This window comes from Triturus cristatus, chromosome 4_2 (assembly GCF_964204655.1).
Source record: "Triturus cristatus chromosome 4_2, aTriCri1.1, whole genome shotgun sequence".
In the NCBI taxonomy this organism is placed as follows: domain Eukaryota; kingdom Metazoa; phylum Chordata; class Amphibia; order Caudata; family Salamandridae; genus Triturus; species Triturus cristatus.
This window is the reverse complement of record NC_140586.1, coordinates 29,851,042-29,869,957: the sequence shown is the minus strand read 5'-3', so window position 1 is coordinate 29,869,957 and position 18,916 is coordinate 29,851,042. Positions and strand designations below refer to the sequence as shown.

The 18,916-nt window shown below is 48.3% G+C and overlaps 1 long non-coding RNA gene across 3 annotated transcripts in view; it reads right to left on the bottom strand.

The window, feature by feature from the left end:
- Positions 1 to 18,916, bottom strand: part of LOC146832854 (uncharacterized) — a 165,819-nt gene that overhangs the window by 8,557 nt on the left and 138,346 nt on the right. Inside the window, exon 3 of one of the 3 annotated variants that reach the window (XR_014960458.1) lies at positions 5,284 to 5,850. The exons of the other annotated variants lie outside the window; for them this stretch is intronic. This is a non-coding gene — a long non-coding RNA (uncharacterized LOC146832854). Of the gene's footprint in view, positions 1 to 5,283; positions 5,851 to 18,916 lie in introns of those variants that run through there. 3 annotated transcript variants of the gene reach the window in all.

Below are 18,916 nucleotides of genomic sequence, written 5' to 3'. Positions count from 1 at the left end.
AGCACGGCACTTTGTCTCCCCTTGTTTCCGTGGTTCGTTCGCCGTTCTTGGCACGGCGCTTCGAGTCTCCTTGTTCCAGTGGTTTCGCTCAATTCCCCAGCATCTGTGTGAGTGTTACCTGTTCCATTCATTTTGGCCACATATACCCATGCCTATTCCACATCAGTGCTCATTGTGATTCCTCCCTTCTCACCCGCTCCTCTGATGTGCACACACCAAACCCAGCCTTGGTTTTTGTTGGATTTTTCATCTATGTCCTCCCCCTTCCTGTCGTTGAGAGTCCCGTCCTATTTTAGTCATCACAGTGGTTCGACACGCTGCTGAAGCAGGTTTTCCAGTAGTTCGGGGCATTACTTCATTGTGCTCTGGTTCCACTTCTCCACGGTACTGTCTCCCTGAATCCTGCATGTATCGTGGACCATTCTCCCCATAGGCATAAGGGGTCTCAAGCGAGGACCACTGTGCCCTTATCTACAGTTCGACAGAAGCACGGTAACAGCGCTGTGCGCTGCTTTATTTTCTTTACATGTAAATGTTGAAAGGGGAAGTAATTTGTGTTGTTTCCTTTAATAGTTCTCAGTGTTCACCATCGAAGCACAACACTAGACAAACCACATAGTGAGCCCTATTTGGAGAAACCTTCCTCTGAACCTGTGAGTCTATCAAAGATGGGAGGGGAGAGTTGTGAATAGTCTCAGGTAGAGTTTGTTTTCTAATCCTCTGTTGTTTGTGGTATAGGATTATCCAGAGTGACACCACCAAATTTATCCTGTTTCAATTGTGGAGCTAGCAGAACCTTGGTATGCGAGACTTCAGAATAAGTTATATTTAGACATAGAGGGACGTTGTGATTACTGAAGTTAACCCATTCTTTGTATTACAGCGGAGTATTGTCTCATCCTGAAACCCTCTTCAGCCAAACCATAGACGGGGCCCCCATCTTTCCTTGTTTTGTTTCCCTGTTTTCCCCTGGCGTGTCATCCGCTGCTCTAGTGTCTGATAGAGTCGGAAGGCCGCAGGGGAAGATTGAGGCATACTCTGCAAGTTCCTGACGCTCCTGCAGAAATCTCCGAGATTCATTACAGAACGCTAAGCCCTAAGAGGTGTGTTCTGCCCGAGCGTCATGGAATTAGGAACAGTCACATTAGCAGACGTTGCCGGTATGATAGGCAGCCTACAGGCCGAAACTCAGGCCTTGGCGTCTCGAGTAGACGCCCTTCAGAGTCATCATGGTGCGGCAGCCATGGGAGGGAGAAGTGAAGCTCAGCAGCCGGTGATACAGGTCACTTCACCCCCGTCCATTCCCCTAGCTCCGCCGGAGCGATTCGCTGGAGACGCGGCTAGGTGTGCAGCGTTCCTTAGTCAATGCCAGTTGCACTTTTCCTGTAAGGCCAACTGTTTTCCTTCTGAGCAATCCCGAGTGGCCTTCGTGATATCGTATTTAAGCGGTTCCGCAGCAGATTGGGCCATACCCTTGGTGGATAGAGATGACCCTTTGTTGTATAGTTATGATGCCTTTAAGAGGGAATTTCGTAAATTGTTTGACAGGCACATGTATACACATGCAGCTGATACTGAGTTGTTGTCTTTAAAACAAGGCACTCACGATTTGGTACAGTACATTACCTCCTTTCGGAGGCTAGTGGTAGAAGCCAATTGGCCGGAAGAAAAGCGCAGCACATTATTTTACAGGGGATTACGGGACGACTTGAAAGATGCGTTATCTCACATAGTAGACCTACCTGAGTCAAGTACAGACCTCATAGATCTGGTAGTCCAAATAGATCATAGATTACGAGAGCGGAAACATGAAAGAGGGTGAGTAGAACCCCGATATGTATACCCTAAGGAAAAGAAGAGTGACCCTCCTAAGGGATTTGACGAAAGTGAGCCTATGCAGATAGGAGTGGTGCGAGGTCCCCTGACCCCCGAAGAAAGACAAAGGAGACGAACTGATAAACTATGCATGAATTGTGGTAAAGCCGGCCATTTCTTGAGGTCTTGTCCGGTCAAACCTGTTCAAGGCAATCGACAGGGAAACTAGAAAGCTCGAGGTCTTTCGAGACCGGACTTTCGGGCTGTTCAGGATGCACGGTCTCTTCTGCTGAACACGAAAGATCTCCTACCTCACATCTATATGTCACCGCTTATATCACACTGGCCCACCACGGTCTTCATGTTAACATCATGATCGATTCCGGGGCATCTGGGAATTTCATGGACTCCGAGTGGGCTAGAGCTAATCTGATACCATTCAAAGAAAAAGAGTTATCTAACAAAGTCACCACTATTGATGGACGTCCTCTTATTTCAGGGCCCGTCACCCATCAAACAGTGCTACTCCACTTGAAAATAGAACCCCATCATCAGGAAGAGTTGTCTTTTGATTTAATTCATTCTCCTCAGATTCCTGTACTGTTAGGGATCCCATGGTTGAAGATTCACAACCCTGTAATAGATTGGGAGAAGTCCACCCTGGAATTCCGCCCTGCGATTAGGCAGGAAACCATGATAGCAAGTACTCAGGGGAGCCCTACTTCTGACAACGAAGAACTTGGACCAGAACTGCCGTCCTGTTATTTGGATTTGAAGGCGGTTTTTGACCCCAGAGAAGCAGAAACCCTACCCCCACATAGGGCATACGACTGCCATATAGATCTTGAGGCAGGAGCCAAAATTCCTTGTAGCCGAGTTTATTCACTCACTGAAAAAGAAAACGCATACCTTAGAGAATATCTTGATGACATGCTGGAAAAGGAGTTCATAAGATCCTCACGTTCTCCGGCCTCTTCTTCGTTATTTTTTATACCCAAGCGTGAAGGGGGTCTTCGCTGCTGCATTGATTATCGGAAACTAAATCAAGTAACCATTAAGAACAGGTACCCGTTACCCCTCATCGCCTCCCTCCTTGATAGAGTACGTGGGGCGCAATTCTTCACGAAGTTGGACCTGCGGGGCGCATACCATCTTGTGCGGGTCAAGGAGGGAGACGAGTGGAAAACGGCCTTTTGTACTAAATACGGGTTATACGAGTATCTCGTTATGCCCTTTGGACTTTGTAATGCCCCTGCAGCATTTCAGTTTTTCATTAACGAGGTACTGAGGGACATGCTCGATGAGTATGTAATAGCTTACATTGATGATCTTTTGATATTCTCTACGTCTATGTCGGAACATACCCCCCATGTGCGCAGGGTGTTAGAACGCCTCCAGGCGAATAGACTATACTGCAAGTTGGAAAAATGCACATTCCACAAGCAAGAAGTACCCTTTTTGGGCTTTGTTGTGTCTCCATGGGGTCTGGCGATGGACCCCGGTAAGGTTGCAGCGGTTCTTTCCTGGCCAGCACCCAGCACCGTTAAAGAATTGCAGAGCTTTTTGGGCTTTGCCAATTTTTATAGGCGGTTCATAAGGAATTTTTCAGACTTGGTGACTCCCCTCACGGCCCTTTTGAAAAAGGGAGTCTTATATACATGGTCTCGGGAGGCAGAGAATGCGTTCCAGCAACTGCGTCTTGCCTTCACCCGAGCTCCTGTCCTGAGCCATCCGGATCCAGCTTTGCCCTTTGTTGTAGAGGTGGATGCCTCACAGGTGGCTGTGGGAGGTGTTCTCAGCCAAACAGATCCTATCAGCGGGCTGAGTCATCCGGTAGCTTATTTCTCACACAAATTCACTCCGGCGGAATATAATTACGCCGTGGGGGAAAAGGAACTTCTTGCCATAAAGAAGGCATTTGAGGAGTGGCGGCAGTATTTATTAGGTGCCCGGCATCAAACCACGGTATATACTGATCATCGCAATCTTCAATACCTAAAATCTGCCAAAGCCCTGTCCATGCGACAACTAAGGTGGTCACAGTTCTTCTGTGAGTACGATTTTACTATCCAATACAGACCAGGAAGACGGAATGGCAAAGCCGATACACTATCTCGCTTAGGTTTTGATCAACCTGAGGTACCCGTGGAATCCCCGAACATTGTCCCCAGAGAGGCCATCATAGGTGGAATGCTCAGGGAAGAAGAATTCCACAACAGGGTCAGACAAAGTCAGTCGTCGGTGGAGATGAAGGAGGTGGTGGGTTCCCATGTGACTACTGTCCAAGAGGGGTGTGTAAGGGTGCAGGGGGGAGTGGTATTGCCCACTAGAGAACTAAGGAACCAAGGGCCTCATGTAGGTAAATACATTTTACCGGTTCTTAAATACCGAGCCGTACCGAATCGGTAAATTAGAATCGGTAAGTTATATGTAGGTAAAAATTCGGTAACAGTTACCGATTCGGTAACATTCGGTAATCACGAATCGGAATTCACCGAATCGGTAAATACCGAGGTGGTATTTACCGATTCGGTAAATACCGAGGTGTTATTTACCGAATCGGTAAATACCGAGGTGGTATTTACCGAATCGGAAAATACCGAATCGGTATGTACGGATTCGGTAAATCAAATCACATGACTTGACGAAACAGCTAATCCAGTGCAACGACAGCCCACCCAACCAGGAAGTGCCCACACCCAGGCAGGTGTACATAATCAGCCGAAGTGGCCACACCCAGGCAGGTGTACATAATTAGCCGACCCTGGAGAAGCTTGGAGTGCAGAGGAGAGGCAGGGAGCCGTTGCATGTGCGAGCGGGTAAACGAACAGCATGTCCAGCCAGAGAACACAGAAAGACGGAGGGGAAAGGAGGAGGAAGCTGAAATTTAGCCCCAAGGAACTCCAGGTGCTGGTGGAGGAGGTGGTGAAGCAGCACCAGAAGCTGTTTGGAAGGCAATCCCTGCAAGTGCCTGAGGACGAAAAGCGCAACATATGGCTGGCCATCCAGGCGCAGGTCAATGCTGTGGGAGTGACCCACAGGGACATTGAGGTCCTCAAAAAGCGCTGGTATGACCTCCGGATTGTAACCAAGAGGAAGATGGGCGACATCCAGAAGGAGGCCAGCCAGACCGGAGGTGGAACCAACAGGGCACCTGCCCTCACCGAACTGGAGGAGCTGGTGGCGGCCACAATCGAGCAAGAGAGCGTCGTGGGTCTTGGGGACGCCGACAGCTCTGCCAGAGCCGCAACACACCAAGGTAAGACGAAAGCACAGCAATGTAGCCCCCCCTACCCCTATCCCACATCCCCCATTGTGAAACGAGAATCACACTGCAGTCCACACGTGTCAGTGCAGACAGGCAATGCATTCCGGGAGATGTAGTCAGGGCAACACTAACCATGACGTAAATGTTACAGGGCAACAAGGCATGTCACGCACTCGAGGCACAAGGAGACAGGGGACATATTGGAATGTGAAATGATTTATTGTGACGCATGCAATGCAGCCCTTCGGGGACACTGAGCCAATGTTGTATTTCTGTCCACAGATGTGACATCATGCAGGACAGGGCATGCTGCAGGAGAGACGGCACACCGGCCACATAAATCACCTCTAGCCAGCACCAGTTCAGACCAGGGAGCAGGCCCACTGGCAGCCACACCACCAACACAGCCAGCCTCGCCGCACACAGAGCCAGCATCACCTCACCGAGAGCCAGCATCACCACCACCAGAGCCAGCATCGCCACTCATGTTCGAATCACCGGCCACATCTCCGCTTGCAGGTGTGAGAATGAGGAGGCGTCCAGCAGCCAGGCTACGAGCCTTAGACACCTCGTCAGACGACAGCATGGGCCCAGAAGACCGCACCGGGCCCCAGGAAGGGAGCCATGCCACTGTGCCCCACACCTCACAGGCAGCACAGACGGAAGCAAGAGGGCGCCGCAGGTCGCGTGTCCAGAGTCCACCAGCACCCACTGACGGCCATGGTGTCTTCTTGGGGCTCGAGGGCCAAATGTTGAAGCAACAGCGCCTGCAATCAAAGGCAGTCATGTCAGTCCAGAGGCACATGCGGGTGATGAAGACAACATTAGTCAACATGGACACCAACATTAGCGGCATGGCTGCGGGCATTCGGGACATGTCCCAGTCAATCCAGCAGTTGTGCAGCAAATTAGATGCTGACATCGAAGCACGGCGCCGGGAACGCCAGAGAAGGGACACTACCAGCAGGGCACTCAACCGTCTGGCAACTGCGACTTCTCTACTGTGCCGGCGCTCTGTGACGATGCAGGAGGGCCTAACACAGTGCTACAGCGACCTGTCTCGGGGGATGGTGCAGGTGACAAGTGCACTAGGGGTGCTATTGACTAGTCAGGCGTCGACAACTGCTGCAGGGGATGCTGCGGAGAGCATCGACACCAGCAGCAGCATCACACCCCCCGTCCCAGAAGCACGCAGGAGCAGCAGGCGGCTTGGGGTTGGCTCCAGTGAGGATGCACAGGCCGTGCAATCCACCACTGCAGCGCGTATGCGCAAACATTGATGTAGCCCTGCTTAGCCACTTCCCATTGGGTGACGTAACCCTGGACATACTCCTTGTATAGATGGTATATTGCCAGATTGGCCTGTTCATGTGTTCATGGCGTGGTGCCACATTAAAACTACGTCAGGACTTCTCACAACTCGCTGTGTCCCCTTACTTACTCAGAAATAGTTGCATGTGATATCTGCCCGTCTCTCTCTCCCATCGATTGCAGTTGGCACTCTAGCTGCGTTGCCCTCTGGCTGGCCTGACTCATCCTCGTTGTCCTCAAAATATGTCAGTTCCACATCTGTACCTTTTTTCGTGGCAAGGTTGTGCAGCATTGCACAAGTGGCAATAATCTTGCAGCAGGTGATGGGTTTGTACTGGCGTGCGCCTCCGCTCTTGTGCAGGCAGCGGAACCTGCTCTTCAGTAGTCCAAACGTGCGCTCCACCACATTGCGTGTTGTTTTGTGTGCCACGTTGTATCGTCTCTCACTCTGGGTTGCTGGGTGTAGGTAGGGAGTGAGGATGAATGACCGGCATGCATATGCACTGTCGCCTGGATGAGTAAAAGGGAACCATCAGTAACATGCCTCTATGCACTATGATTTGCAGGTTTCAAGGGGCGTCACTGTTACTTACCTAGCAGGTATCCCTCTCCGAATTCTCCGGCACTCAGTCGTGTGTAGATCCCACTATTCTGGAAGATGTAAGAGTCGTGGGTGCTCCCAGGAAACTTTGCAACAATATCTGTGATGATGTTCCCTGCATCACAGATCACCTGCACATTGATGGAGTGGGTGGACTTCCTGTTCCTGTAGATGTGCTCTGTATCAGCTGGTGGACAGATTGGGATGTGTGTACCATCAATACAGCCGATGACATGGGGGAACTGTGCCATGTGATAAAAGTCTGTTTTTGTTTTCTGCAGTGCAGCCTGTGTGTTTGGGAAGCTTATGTAGTGGTGCATTCTCTGCATCATGGCATCCAGGAACTTCCTGAAGAAACGTGACAGGCAACTCTGGGATACCCCACCCACCGCAGCTATCACCACCTGATAACTGCCGGATGCCAGCAGATGTAGGCTGCAGAGCACCTGCACATGTGGGGGTATGGCGTGCGCCCTTCTTATTGGATGGTCCAGGAGTGGCTGTAGGTCCCTGATTAAGTCCATGATGGTTTCGGGGTGTAGCCTGTACCTCTCATGTATCTCTGCATCAGTCAGCTGGAATAGTGTGATGCGCTGTCTGTAGATTTGTTCCTCCCGTCGCCACACCCTCAGTCCTGCTGCCTGTAGACGTAGGCGCCTTGCAATGACGTACATAGCGGCCATGTTGTCCACGCTGTAGCATTTTGGGATTGCTCATATGCATTGTTGATGGTTACCACCTGCTTTCAATCCGTGTTAATTACCGACTCTAATTTACCGATTTTCTTGGATTTCTTAATTACCGAGTGCTCCTACATGTCATTTTCAGTTTTTACCACTTCGTATTTACCACTTCATATTTACCGATTCGTTAATTATGTATTCGGTAACTCTGAATCGGTATTTTGGAATTCGGTAAATATGAATCGGTATTTACCGCCTCATATTTACCGAAAATTGGTTTTGGGACTCCTACATCTCACTTGTCTGAATACCGGTCGGTAACGGCATATTTACCGAAAATCGGCCGTTACCGACCGGTATTTGGCTACCTACATGAGGCCCCAAGTGTTAGAGTGGTACCATTCCCACGCTTTGGCTGGACATCCCGGGATTAAGAAAACAATATGAATGATAAGAGACAGGTTCTGGTGGCCAGGTATGCTTAAGGATATAACATCATATGTAAAGACTTGTCATATGTGTGCTCAGACCAAAGTTTCCCGTCAAGATCCCGTGGGCTTGCTCCTACCTCTTCCTTCACCGCCCGGTCCTTGGCATACTGTTTCCCTTGATTTTATCGTGGACTTACCTGTCACCAAGGACAAGAATAACACCATGTTGGTGGGGGTGGATTTATTCACGAAGACCGCCCACTTTGTCCCTTTGGGGGGATTGCCTACAGCAGTTGAACTGGCTTCAGTGTTTTTACGTGAGGTAGTTCGTTTCCATGGGTTTCCTTCTGTCTTGGTGTCAGATAGGGGGGCCCAGTTTGTGTCTCGTTTTTGGAAGTGTTTATGCTCCTTGCTTGGGATAGACGTTAGATTATCCTCCAGTCATCATCCTCAGTCAGACGGGCAGACTGAGAGAGTCAATCAACGTTTCGAGCAGTACATTAGAACTCAGGTGTTACACACTACTGCGGATTGGGATAAGTGGGTGTGGTTAGCGGAGATTGCATATAACAACAGTCCACACACATCCATAGGTCACTCACCCTTCTTTTGTTCTAATGGATTTCATCCCAAGTTGTTACCTGCGGGGGTATCCTAAGAGGGCCCTACTCCTGCAGCTAACGAACTGGTACTGAAGTTACTAAAGATCCATAGGGATACCCTAGTGAACTTAGAAGCTGCAAAAGTAAACTACAAGGAAGGGGCGGATTTGCATCGAAGATTAGAACCCATTTACGAACCCGGGGATAAGGTGTGGCTTTCCACTAAATATCTGGCACTAAGTGGTTCACGCAAGTTCAACCCCAAATACATTGGCCCTTACCGGGTACTGAGTGTGATTAACCCTGTGGCTCTGAAACTTGAATTGCCTGCCTCTTTCAGGATTCACCCTGTGTTCCATGTCTCGCTAGTTAAACCTGTAGAAACTGGCACACAAATCCCGAGGCCACCAGCTCCGATCACTCTTCAGAATACCGAAGAGTATGAAGTCGAAGCAATTGTGGACTCTCGCGTAGTACTGAACGTACTACAATACCTACTGCATTGGAAAGGGTATGGTGTGGAAGAACGTACTTGGGAACCAGCTAGCAATGTGCACGCTCCTAGTTTGATCCGACTCTTTCATCTGAAACATCCAAATAAACCCAAACGGGTGGTGGGCCGTTGTGGGGGGAGTGTGCTGTAATGCCCCAGGGTCAAACACGCACGAAGGTCCAGTATATAAGGACCCTCAACGCTGACGAACGCGCTTAGCGTTCTAGCTTCGAGCCCTGTTTCCGTCCCTTGCGCTAGTTGCCTGACTTCCGCTTTGTAGTTTCCTGTTTCCTGTCCCGGTGTTCCGAAGTCCGCGTATGGTTTCCTGAGGTTCCATGGGGTTTCCTAGCGGCGGGTTTGTTCGCGGTTGAGAAGCCGCTCAGAAAGTCAGCTGACGCCGTTCTTAGCACGGCACTTTGTCTCCCCTTGTTTCCGTGGTTCGTTCGCCGTTCTTGGCACGACGCTTCGAGTCTCCTTGTTTCAGTGGTTTCGCTCAATTCCCCAGCATCTGTGTGAGTGTTACCTGTTCCATTCATTTTGGCCACATATACCCATGCCTATTCCACATCAGTGCTCATTGTGATTCCTCCCTTCTCACCTGCTCCTCTGCTGTGCACACACCAAACCCAGCCTTGGTTTTTGTTGGATTTTTCATCTATGTCCTCCCCCTTCCTGTCGTTGAGAGTCCCGTCCTATGTTAGTCATCACAGTGGTTCGACACGCTGCTGAAGCAGGTTTTCCAGTAGTTCGGGGCATTACTTCATTGTGCTCTGGTTCCACTTCTCCACGGTACTGTCTCCCTGAATCCTGCATATATCGTGGACCATTCTCCCCATAGGCAGAAGGGGACTCTAGCGTGGACCACTGTGCCCTTATCTACAGTTCGACAGAAGCACGGTAACAGCGCTGTGCGCTGCTTTATTTTCTTTACATGTAAATGTTGAAAGGGGAAGTAATTTGTGTTGTTTCCTTTAATAGTTCTCAGTGTTCACCATCGAAGCACAACACTAGACAAACCACATAGTGAGCCCTATTTGGAGAAACCTTCCTCTGAACCTGTGAGTCTATCAAAGATGGGAGGGGAGAGTTGTGAATAGTCTCAGGTAGAGTTTGTTTTCTAATCCTCTGTTGTTTGTGGTATAGGATTATCCAGAGTGACACCACCAAATCTATCCTGTTTCAATTGTGGAGCTAGCAGAACCTTGGTAAGCGAGACTTCAGAATAAGCTATATTTAGACATAGAGGGACGTTGTGATTACTGAAGTTAACCCATTCTTTGTATTACAGCGGAGTATTGTCTCATCCTGAAACCCTCTTCAGCCAAACCATAGACGGGGCCCCCATCTTCCCTTGTTTTGTTTCCCTGTTTTCCCCTGGCGTGTCATCCGATGCTCTAGTGTCTGATAGAGTCGAAAGGCCGCAGGGGAAGATTGAGGCATACTCTGCAAGTTCCTGACGCTCCTGCAGAAAGTTCCGAGATTCATTACACAGCCAGCTTCGGCCATTTCTTCATCGCCGACTGTTCTTTGGTGCAGCCAGCTTCGGCCATTTCTTCATCGCTGGCTGTTCTGTGGTGCAGCCAGCTTCGGCCATTTCTTCATCACCAGCTGTTCTGTGGTGCAGCCAGCTTCGGCCATTTCTTCATCACCAGCTGTTTTGTGGTGCAGCCAGCTTCGGCCATTTCTTCATCGCTGGCTGTTCTTTGGTGCAGCCAGCTTCGGCCATTTCTTCATCGCTGACTGTTCTTTGGTGCAGCCAGCTTCGGCCATTTCTTCATCGTCGGCTGTTCTGTGGTGCAGCCAGCTTCGGCCATTTCTTCATCACCAGCTGTTCTGTGGTGCAGCCAGCTTCGGCCATTTCTTCATCGCCAGCTGTTCTGTGGTGCAGCCAGCTTCGGCCATTTCTTCATTGCTGGCTGTTCTTTGGTGCAGCCAGCTTCGGTCATTTCTTCATCGCCGACTGTTCTGTGGTGCAGCCAGCTTAGGCCATTGCTTCATCATTGGCTGCCCTTTGAGTCGCTTGTAAGTTAACCCATTACCTTGTGAACATATTGCTGCAACAACATTTTCTCAAATGACAAACGTGTGCTGCTGCTTATTTTACTGGGTACTGAGCTGCCAATGTTGTGTTTACTACTGCACTGGGATTCAGGGAACATTGGCTATGGCACATCAACTAGGGGACATCAGCGATATGCAAAATTCAGCAACCAGTATATAAAAAAGATTAGATAGGGAGAAAGAACATGCAGCTACCAAGGCACCCTTCTGTGGAACTTTTACTACCCTGCAGGTAATGGATTAGGATTCCTTCCTGAAAAGTCTGATGAATGCACTTTTTAGGACTGGATGTTACTGGTAATTACCGCATCTCCTCTGTTTACTGCTGTCCCCTTCTTTTATCCTTCTCGGCCCATCTGCCCACTAACTATCACGTTTTCGTGCCTCTCTGTTTTCAGAGCGCTCTGAAGAGGCACTATAAATGGTATGGAGTAATTCTTAAGTCATTTAATAAAAAAGTTAAATAAATAGCCAATTCATTTTCTCTAGATCGATCATGCAATTGCATGATTCCATCTATTCAACATCCTTCAACATATAAAAGAAGTGTTGAAAGAAACTAGCTGAGGCTTTTTTTTACAGAATTAACTAGACATGAAATAATAGCAAGAGTTAAAAATAAATAAAAATATTGCTGTGAAAATGTCCTAATAAAGGTAAATTCCATTAAATCAGGATCCATGATAAAAGTCTGTTCTATCTATGGAGACGTTGCTAATTTAGTGATCGATTTATAGTTAACATTTTTAGACATAGCGTTCTGGACCATGGATTGAAAAAACATTTAAACATTCAATAAAACATGCCCTGCCGACAATCAATCATTTACTGCTTTGCTTTACCAAAAAGGGCATATGCTGCCCTGTTGAGGCCTATCACTGGTAATGTGCACACTGGCCAGGTCTGACATGGTGGGAAGTTGGAGGGAGTAATTTAAAATTCAAAGGGCATCTGCCTTGACTTTGTCCGCCACCTCTGTCCTAGTAAGTGATGAGGCTGGGGAGCTATTTAGCAGGTAAGCAAAATGCAGAACTCCTGTAGCTCGCTGGCTGGCCTCTAGGTGCAGTAGAGTGCAAGCACTGGACAACATAGCTTAAAAACATTGACAGAGTCAAGTAATACAGCTATTTTGCTTTGTCAATTTAATTTTACACGTTGTACAGCAGTGTGGCTACTGTGCAGCATGGTTGAAAGTACATTTTAACAAGCATTTGCAATGCAATAGGTCTCACATTTGTAAAGTTAGAGCTATTGGTGTTATAAATAACACTTTTATATTTATGTTGCTTTATTTGCAGTGTTTAAAGAAAAAAAAGAAAGTCCATCATTTGTTCTTTTTACTTTTGTCACCCTAAGTGGAAAGGGTATGTCCAGACGTGGGTCCCTTGCTTGCTGTGCCACTGGATTCAAGCTAGCCTAACTGATGAGGGGTAAAACCTCCAAACCAGTCTCAGGATGCTTGTTTTCGGTCCAGGGAGGACCTGGCAGTTCGGGCTGGACTGTTCCCATAAGGAGCAGGGTCAAACACACACACACCTACACCGTAAACAAGGTCCATTGGAATGATAAGATTTTGTAGTGGCGGCGTTTACTGCATTGTTATGCATTTGGCACATAATCCATCATCTGCTGCACGATCTGAAGATTTCACCACAAAAATGTTTCAAACTCAAATGGGTCAAAAGATTACTAAAAAAATATGGTGACTGTGATGAGGACTACCCTTTCGAAAGGTTGACTAGACCCTGCTGTATTTGGTGTATTTGGGTGTAAAACTGGTACTAATGAGGTGAAACCTTTACCCACACTCTGTTAACCAGTGTAACAAGCATTGGCATAGCCAATAGGTCTCGCCTTTGGGACCTTATAAGTGTTTAGCCATGCAACAGTTGTATAACTAAATACTTATAAGGTCCCAAAAGCGATACCCATTGGCTATGCCAAGTGGCCGTGCGGCCACGAAAGTGAAAGTGATTGCGATCAAACATCAAAGCGGCCGTGCGAAAGTGAAAGTAATTGCGGTAAAAGCGGCGCGCGCGCCCGTGCACATGCACTGTAGCTCTAGGCTGGCCTGGTAGCACTTTTTGGAGCCCTCTCAATAAGTCTCGCCAGACCAGCGCATGCGCTGGGTCAGGCGAGACCTAAAAATGACAATAAGGAAATAATCCAATTATAAAATGTCCCCAATTACATTTTTTGTCTTTTCTTTCTTCATTCTGTTGTATGAATGGATAGGCCATACCATGGATGGGTGGGTGGTTCACGTGATTGCTTTCACGGACCCGGAACTTAGTTGAGAGGCGGATGAGCTAACGCGGACAGCGTATGGAGTAAACGAACAAGCAAAAAGTCAGAATTTAAGCCCTGAGTTACGATCCGCGAGGCGCCTATACGACGTGACATCCTTATCTCAGTAAATTTTACTAGTGATATTCCACTGATTGGCATATAGAGATTCATTCCTGGGTGGTCATTGCTGCTCTACAGGGATTACTCGACTAGACTGGTGTCTTTAGGGAGAGATATCCTTATATACCCTAGTCCTGATGAGGCCGCCCAAAACAAGTTGGGCTGAAACACGTCAACTGTTTGAATCGAAGAAGCCCTTGACAAACCAAAATTATTTGTATAATTGAAATATAAAGTACTAAAAAATTGTTTAGAGGTACAAAAGTGTATTTTCCTCTTAGTACTATTGAGTGGGGCTATCTGAAGTTATGGAATGCTCTTAGTAAAAAAGGTGAAGGCATCCATATTCACTAATAGGGGAATAAGGAATACAGGATAAATTCCTTGTTCATTTGTATTTAGTTTGTTTTGATTTTCTTGATTTGATTTTTTCTGTATGTCATATTTTTATGTATATTTGAATATATGATGTGTTGACACTTTGTGCATATTGATACATAAAAAGATTTTGTCTAAGGCTGTGTTCTGGCAATGATATTGATTAAATGTATGATTAATTCAGAGAGAGCACCTCGTTTTGAAGGAATAATTAATGGTGTCCTTCTAATTATAGAACAGTACTGATTTATTCCAACGCATCACGTTTTTTTGTATATATGAATGGACAGAATCAGACACGTAGATTGGCGGACAGAGGTGCAAAAGGCAAACAGTTATGCTGTGTTTAAGATACTACACGTGATCCGTGTAGGATGACCAACCGTCCGTAAATTTCACGGACAGTCCGTAATTTTGGCCGTCTGTCCGTTGTCCGTGAAGGATTCTTTAACGGACGCCATTTGTCTGTAATTTTAACTGGGCACCGATCGCACCACCCTAAAGCCGGCACAGCTTCCACCCACCTCCCTGCTTGACTCCGATGCTGTTGAGGTCGGGTGCAATAGACTCTGATGCAGTACCAAAGCTCAGATACCCAGCAGCATTGGAGAGGCACAGCGGGATGGCAACCCTCACACCTTCCGCCCTTGATGAGCTGTTAAGAGGTGTTTGAAGGTGACTGAGAGGAAGGGGCTGCAGCTTCAGGAGCAGGGGCATCTATTCAGATGCAAACAGCCCTGAATGCCTCATGTCTCTGCAATTTAAAGGGGCCTCACACATTCCCTTTCTGCCCAGGGCCCCAAAAATCGTAGAACCGGCCCTGATTACACCGAGGCAGCACGTGGTTCTCTTCACAGAGCTTAATTACTGTTACTAAATTGTAAGCAAACCTCGGTTCTTCAAACATGCAGTCTATAATGTAATAAAATAAAGAAATGGCACAATCGCACTCACACTGGAGGACAATCAGTTAAATCAGTTCTCTTGGAGTATCTCCTTTAAGTACTGTACATCACAGTGGGGAATGGCAAAACTAAAATTTTTGAAAGAGAGCCTGTCTTCTCGTTGTCTTGTCCAGGAGGGGGTGAGGAGCCCTACCGCACCCTGGAAGAGACCAAGATGATACTAGAATACTGCATGCCCACCCTGGTGGATCCTGTTCCCCCTCCTGTGATGGCTCCATCCCCCCGCCCCCAGTGATGGCGCCTGTCCCCCCATGTGGTGGCTCCTGTCCCCCCCGCCTGTGATGGCTCCTGTCCCCCCTGTGGTGGATCCTGTCTCCGCCCTGGGTGGCTTCTGTCCCAGTCCTGGAATGGCTCCTGTAGCGAGGGTGAAGTTCTTGATGGGCCTCTTCTCAAAAAGGCTCAGCTCAAAATTAATATGAAACGGTGAGCGAGTGAGTAAGTGTAGGGATGGGTGGATGGCTGGATGAATTAGTGAAAGGGTGAATGGATGAATGAAAGATTGAATAGATGGATAATGAGAGAGGATGGATGGATTGATGAGTGAGTGGAAGGATGGATGAGAGAAAAGGCAAATAGCTGGATGTATGGGTGGAAGGGTAGCTGGATGGGTAAAAGGGTGGATGGATGAGTGAAAGGATGGATGAGTGAAAAGGTGGATGATGAGTGAGTGGGTGGATGGATGAGTGAAATGATGGATGGATTGATGAATTGATAAGTGCAAGGGTGAATGGATGGACGGATGAGTGAAAGGGTGGATGTAAGGATGGATGAGTGAGTGAAAGGTCGGGTAGGTGGACAAAAGGATGAATAGATGAGTGAAGGAGTGAAAGGATAAATGGATGAGAGAAAGGATGGATGAGTGATATGGTCAATGGATGGATTCATGAGTAGATGGATGGGTGGGTGGATGGATGGAAGGAAGGATGGCTAAGTGAAAGGGTTGATGGAGAGAGAAAGGGAGGATGGATGGATGACTGAAAGGGTGGATGGGTGGAAGGATGAGTGACTGGGTGGATGGATGAGTAAGTGAAAGGATGGCTGGATGGGTGAAAGGGTAAAGGGCTGGATGGATGAGTGAATGGATGGATTGGTAGAAGAGTGGATGGATGAGTGTACAGATGGATAGGGTGAAAGGGTGGATGGATGGATAATGGATGGATGAGTGAAAGGATGGATGAAGGGATGGATGAGTGAAATGATTGATTGATGGAAGGATACATGATGGATAGGTTTGCAAACGTTTGGATATGGCTGGGCTTACTTATATACTATTGCGCCACCTCCTCTGATGTGTCTGTAAAACTTACCTATTGTCCTGAAGTTTTGTCCTGAATTTTGACCTCCTGTCCTGAATTTTTGTCCTGAATTTTGACCCTTTGTCCTGAATTTTTCCACTCACCGTCCTGAATTTGCACCAATGCCAGTTGGTCACCCTAGGTCCGTGTGGCACTTATAATGTAAATACGATCTCGAAAACGCATTTTAGATTTTAACTTTGCTTTGTGTGGGCGCACCCTGTGCTCCTCGGCAGCGCTCTGTGCCGGCCTGGAGGAAGGCCAAGGTTAGGAACCAGCACCAATAAAGCGGCAGCCCGTGAGGTCTGAGAATAATTCGCGGCAGCGCTGCGACCAGGGAGAATTGTGTCCTACGCATACGGAGAGGGAGCCTCGGCTTTAATTATTTGTGCAATGAGGTGTCCCCCTAATGGGCTACCAGGGCCGTGGTGGCTGCTGCTGGCTGCCTGCCTGGGCAGCATCGATGCCTCACACTCGTGTCCTTCACTAATACGCGAACACGTGCGTCTCTGGTGGCCACCGGCCGCTATTACAAAAAAAAGCATCTCCATGTAATCGAACAGGGGTCATGGTCAATTAGAACGGAAGGGAATGGGAGGGGAGTTAAGAGAACTATAACATGCATATCTCAACCACGTATTAAGATTAATCGAAGTTGTTGAATTCGAGTGGCGCTCCATGGGACTTTTGTTTTACAAGAACAAATTAATGAAGAAGTATTTTTAGGTAATTGGATGAATAAATGGATGAATTGAGTGGATGGGTGAGATTGTGCGGATAAACAGGCGGAAAGCGGTAGAAGCGTGGGCTGGATGGGTCGCTTGTTGGATAATACTACACAGTTATATTATATTTGCACGTCTGACACCGGCATTTACAACTACTTGGAATATTTTATCTTCGGTCTAAATCTAATACAGAACTATAAGATATTTTGTCTGAAATCGGAGAAGTGTGACTTTTCGGACATTTAGAACCAGGCCGAGTTTTGTCCTCACACTATCTGCACTTCTCCAATGCTGCAGCCTGCAGCATTTCGGAGGCTGCACTTTCCCCACGGGTATTTGAGGAGCCTGGCACAAGTGCTCCGGTTACATCTCACACAAGCAACCCTGTCGCCGCCGTGTTCACGTGCAGGGTTATCGGATCACTGTAATGGTGCGTGTTGTAGAGGGTCACCCGGCCTCTATGATCCCCGGCGTGAGCACGCCACCCCCTTAACCGCGCCCGGTCACGAGGGGTGTGTGCTCCCGGGGATCATAGAGGCCGGGTGGCCCTCTACACGTGTAGACAGCAGGATCCATGTCAACCCTTGTGCATTCGGTGGTCTCCGGGGCTCGTGTCTTCTCCTCAGGGGGAGTTTCGGCGCGCAGCCTTCGGCACTCTCAAGGGGAGGGAGACCAGGCATTGTATCCACCGGCCACGTGACGTAAACTCAGCGGCAGTGCGGTTTACACCCCTACGCCCCTCTGCATACATAAAATATCGTACTGGTTACGTGGTAGAGGGGACATAAGATCACTGGTGGAAGAATGGTCGCCTTCAAATGTAGCAGTGGTGAAGCGGCAGGCTGGAGGATGGAGGAATAATGCACTTTTGCTTTCGGATGGCACGTCGCCATGTTGGTGTTAGAACATCGCCCTGCAAAGGTGTGTGGCTAAGTAATGGGAGGCAACGTTTAAAGATGCAATAACCCTCTAGCCCTACCCCACGCCTGGCCCTGGTAATGCCTACTATTTTCAATGATGACTTTCTGTCAGAGTGTTGTACACACGTTACGTCCTGGCATTGCCCTGTAAAATGAAACCGCGGCCCAGGTAGCCTTGCCTGCAGTAGAACTACTGTAGCATACATCCAGTTTCAATTTCTCCTCAAAAGTTGTGTGGTCTGGGTTGAGGGAGGGAATGTACCGCCCTCGGTAGTGACATGACATGCTTTATCCTCCCTTCTCCTTTTGGGGTACTCTGTTGATTTCCCGTGGTCAGCAAATGCTGCGTTGTTTAAAAAAAAAAAAAACAAGTCCAGCACGGCCCTAACACAACCGTCGACTGCTCATGCAGCTACTGTGCTTATAGGACGTGCAGCCCAGAGACTCTATGCTCTTTCACTACTTTTCTGTGTGCCACACTGTGGGATTTAGCCTCACCACGGCTAAAACCAGCTGTTGTAAGTGCCGGTATACTAGCGGAACTTGCGCACTTCACTGGGAGAGAAGTAACCTTCTGTTGTGTAATGTTCTTGACGTGTGTAGTGTCCTGCGAGACACGTTCTAGTGTCCCGCAGGAAGCTGTACTTCCAGCCACTCCCTCGAGGACTGGACACAATACACCCCACACCCATCCATCACGGGTGTCACGAGTGACGTGGCCCCGCTAATAAAAAGGCCCGGGTGCACGGGCTCGAGGCCAGTTATCTAGCATCATAACCTCTGGTGTCCGTGTCCATCATTGCTCCATGTGGGCCTGAGGCCCAACACCACACTGGCGAAGAGGGTGGGATCCTACCCCGAGTGTCCGTCACTCGACGCTCCCTTGTCTCTTGTGGGAGAGAAATATGCGCTACCGCCCACGGCTGCAGTGGGGGTCAGACTCCACATCGTAACAC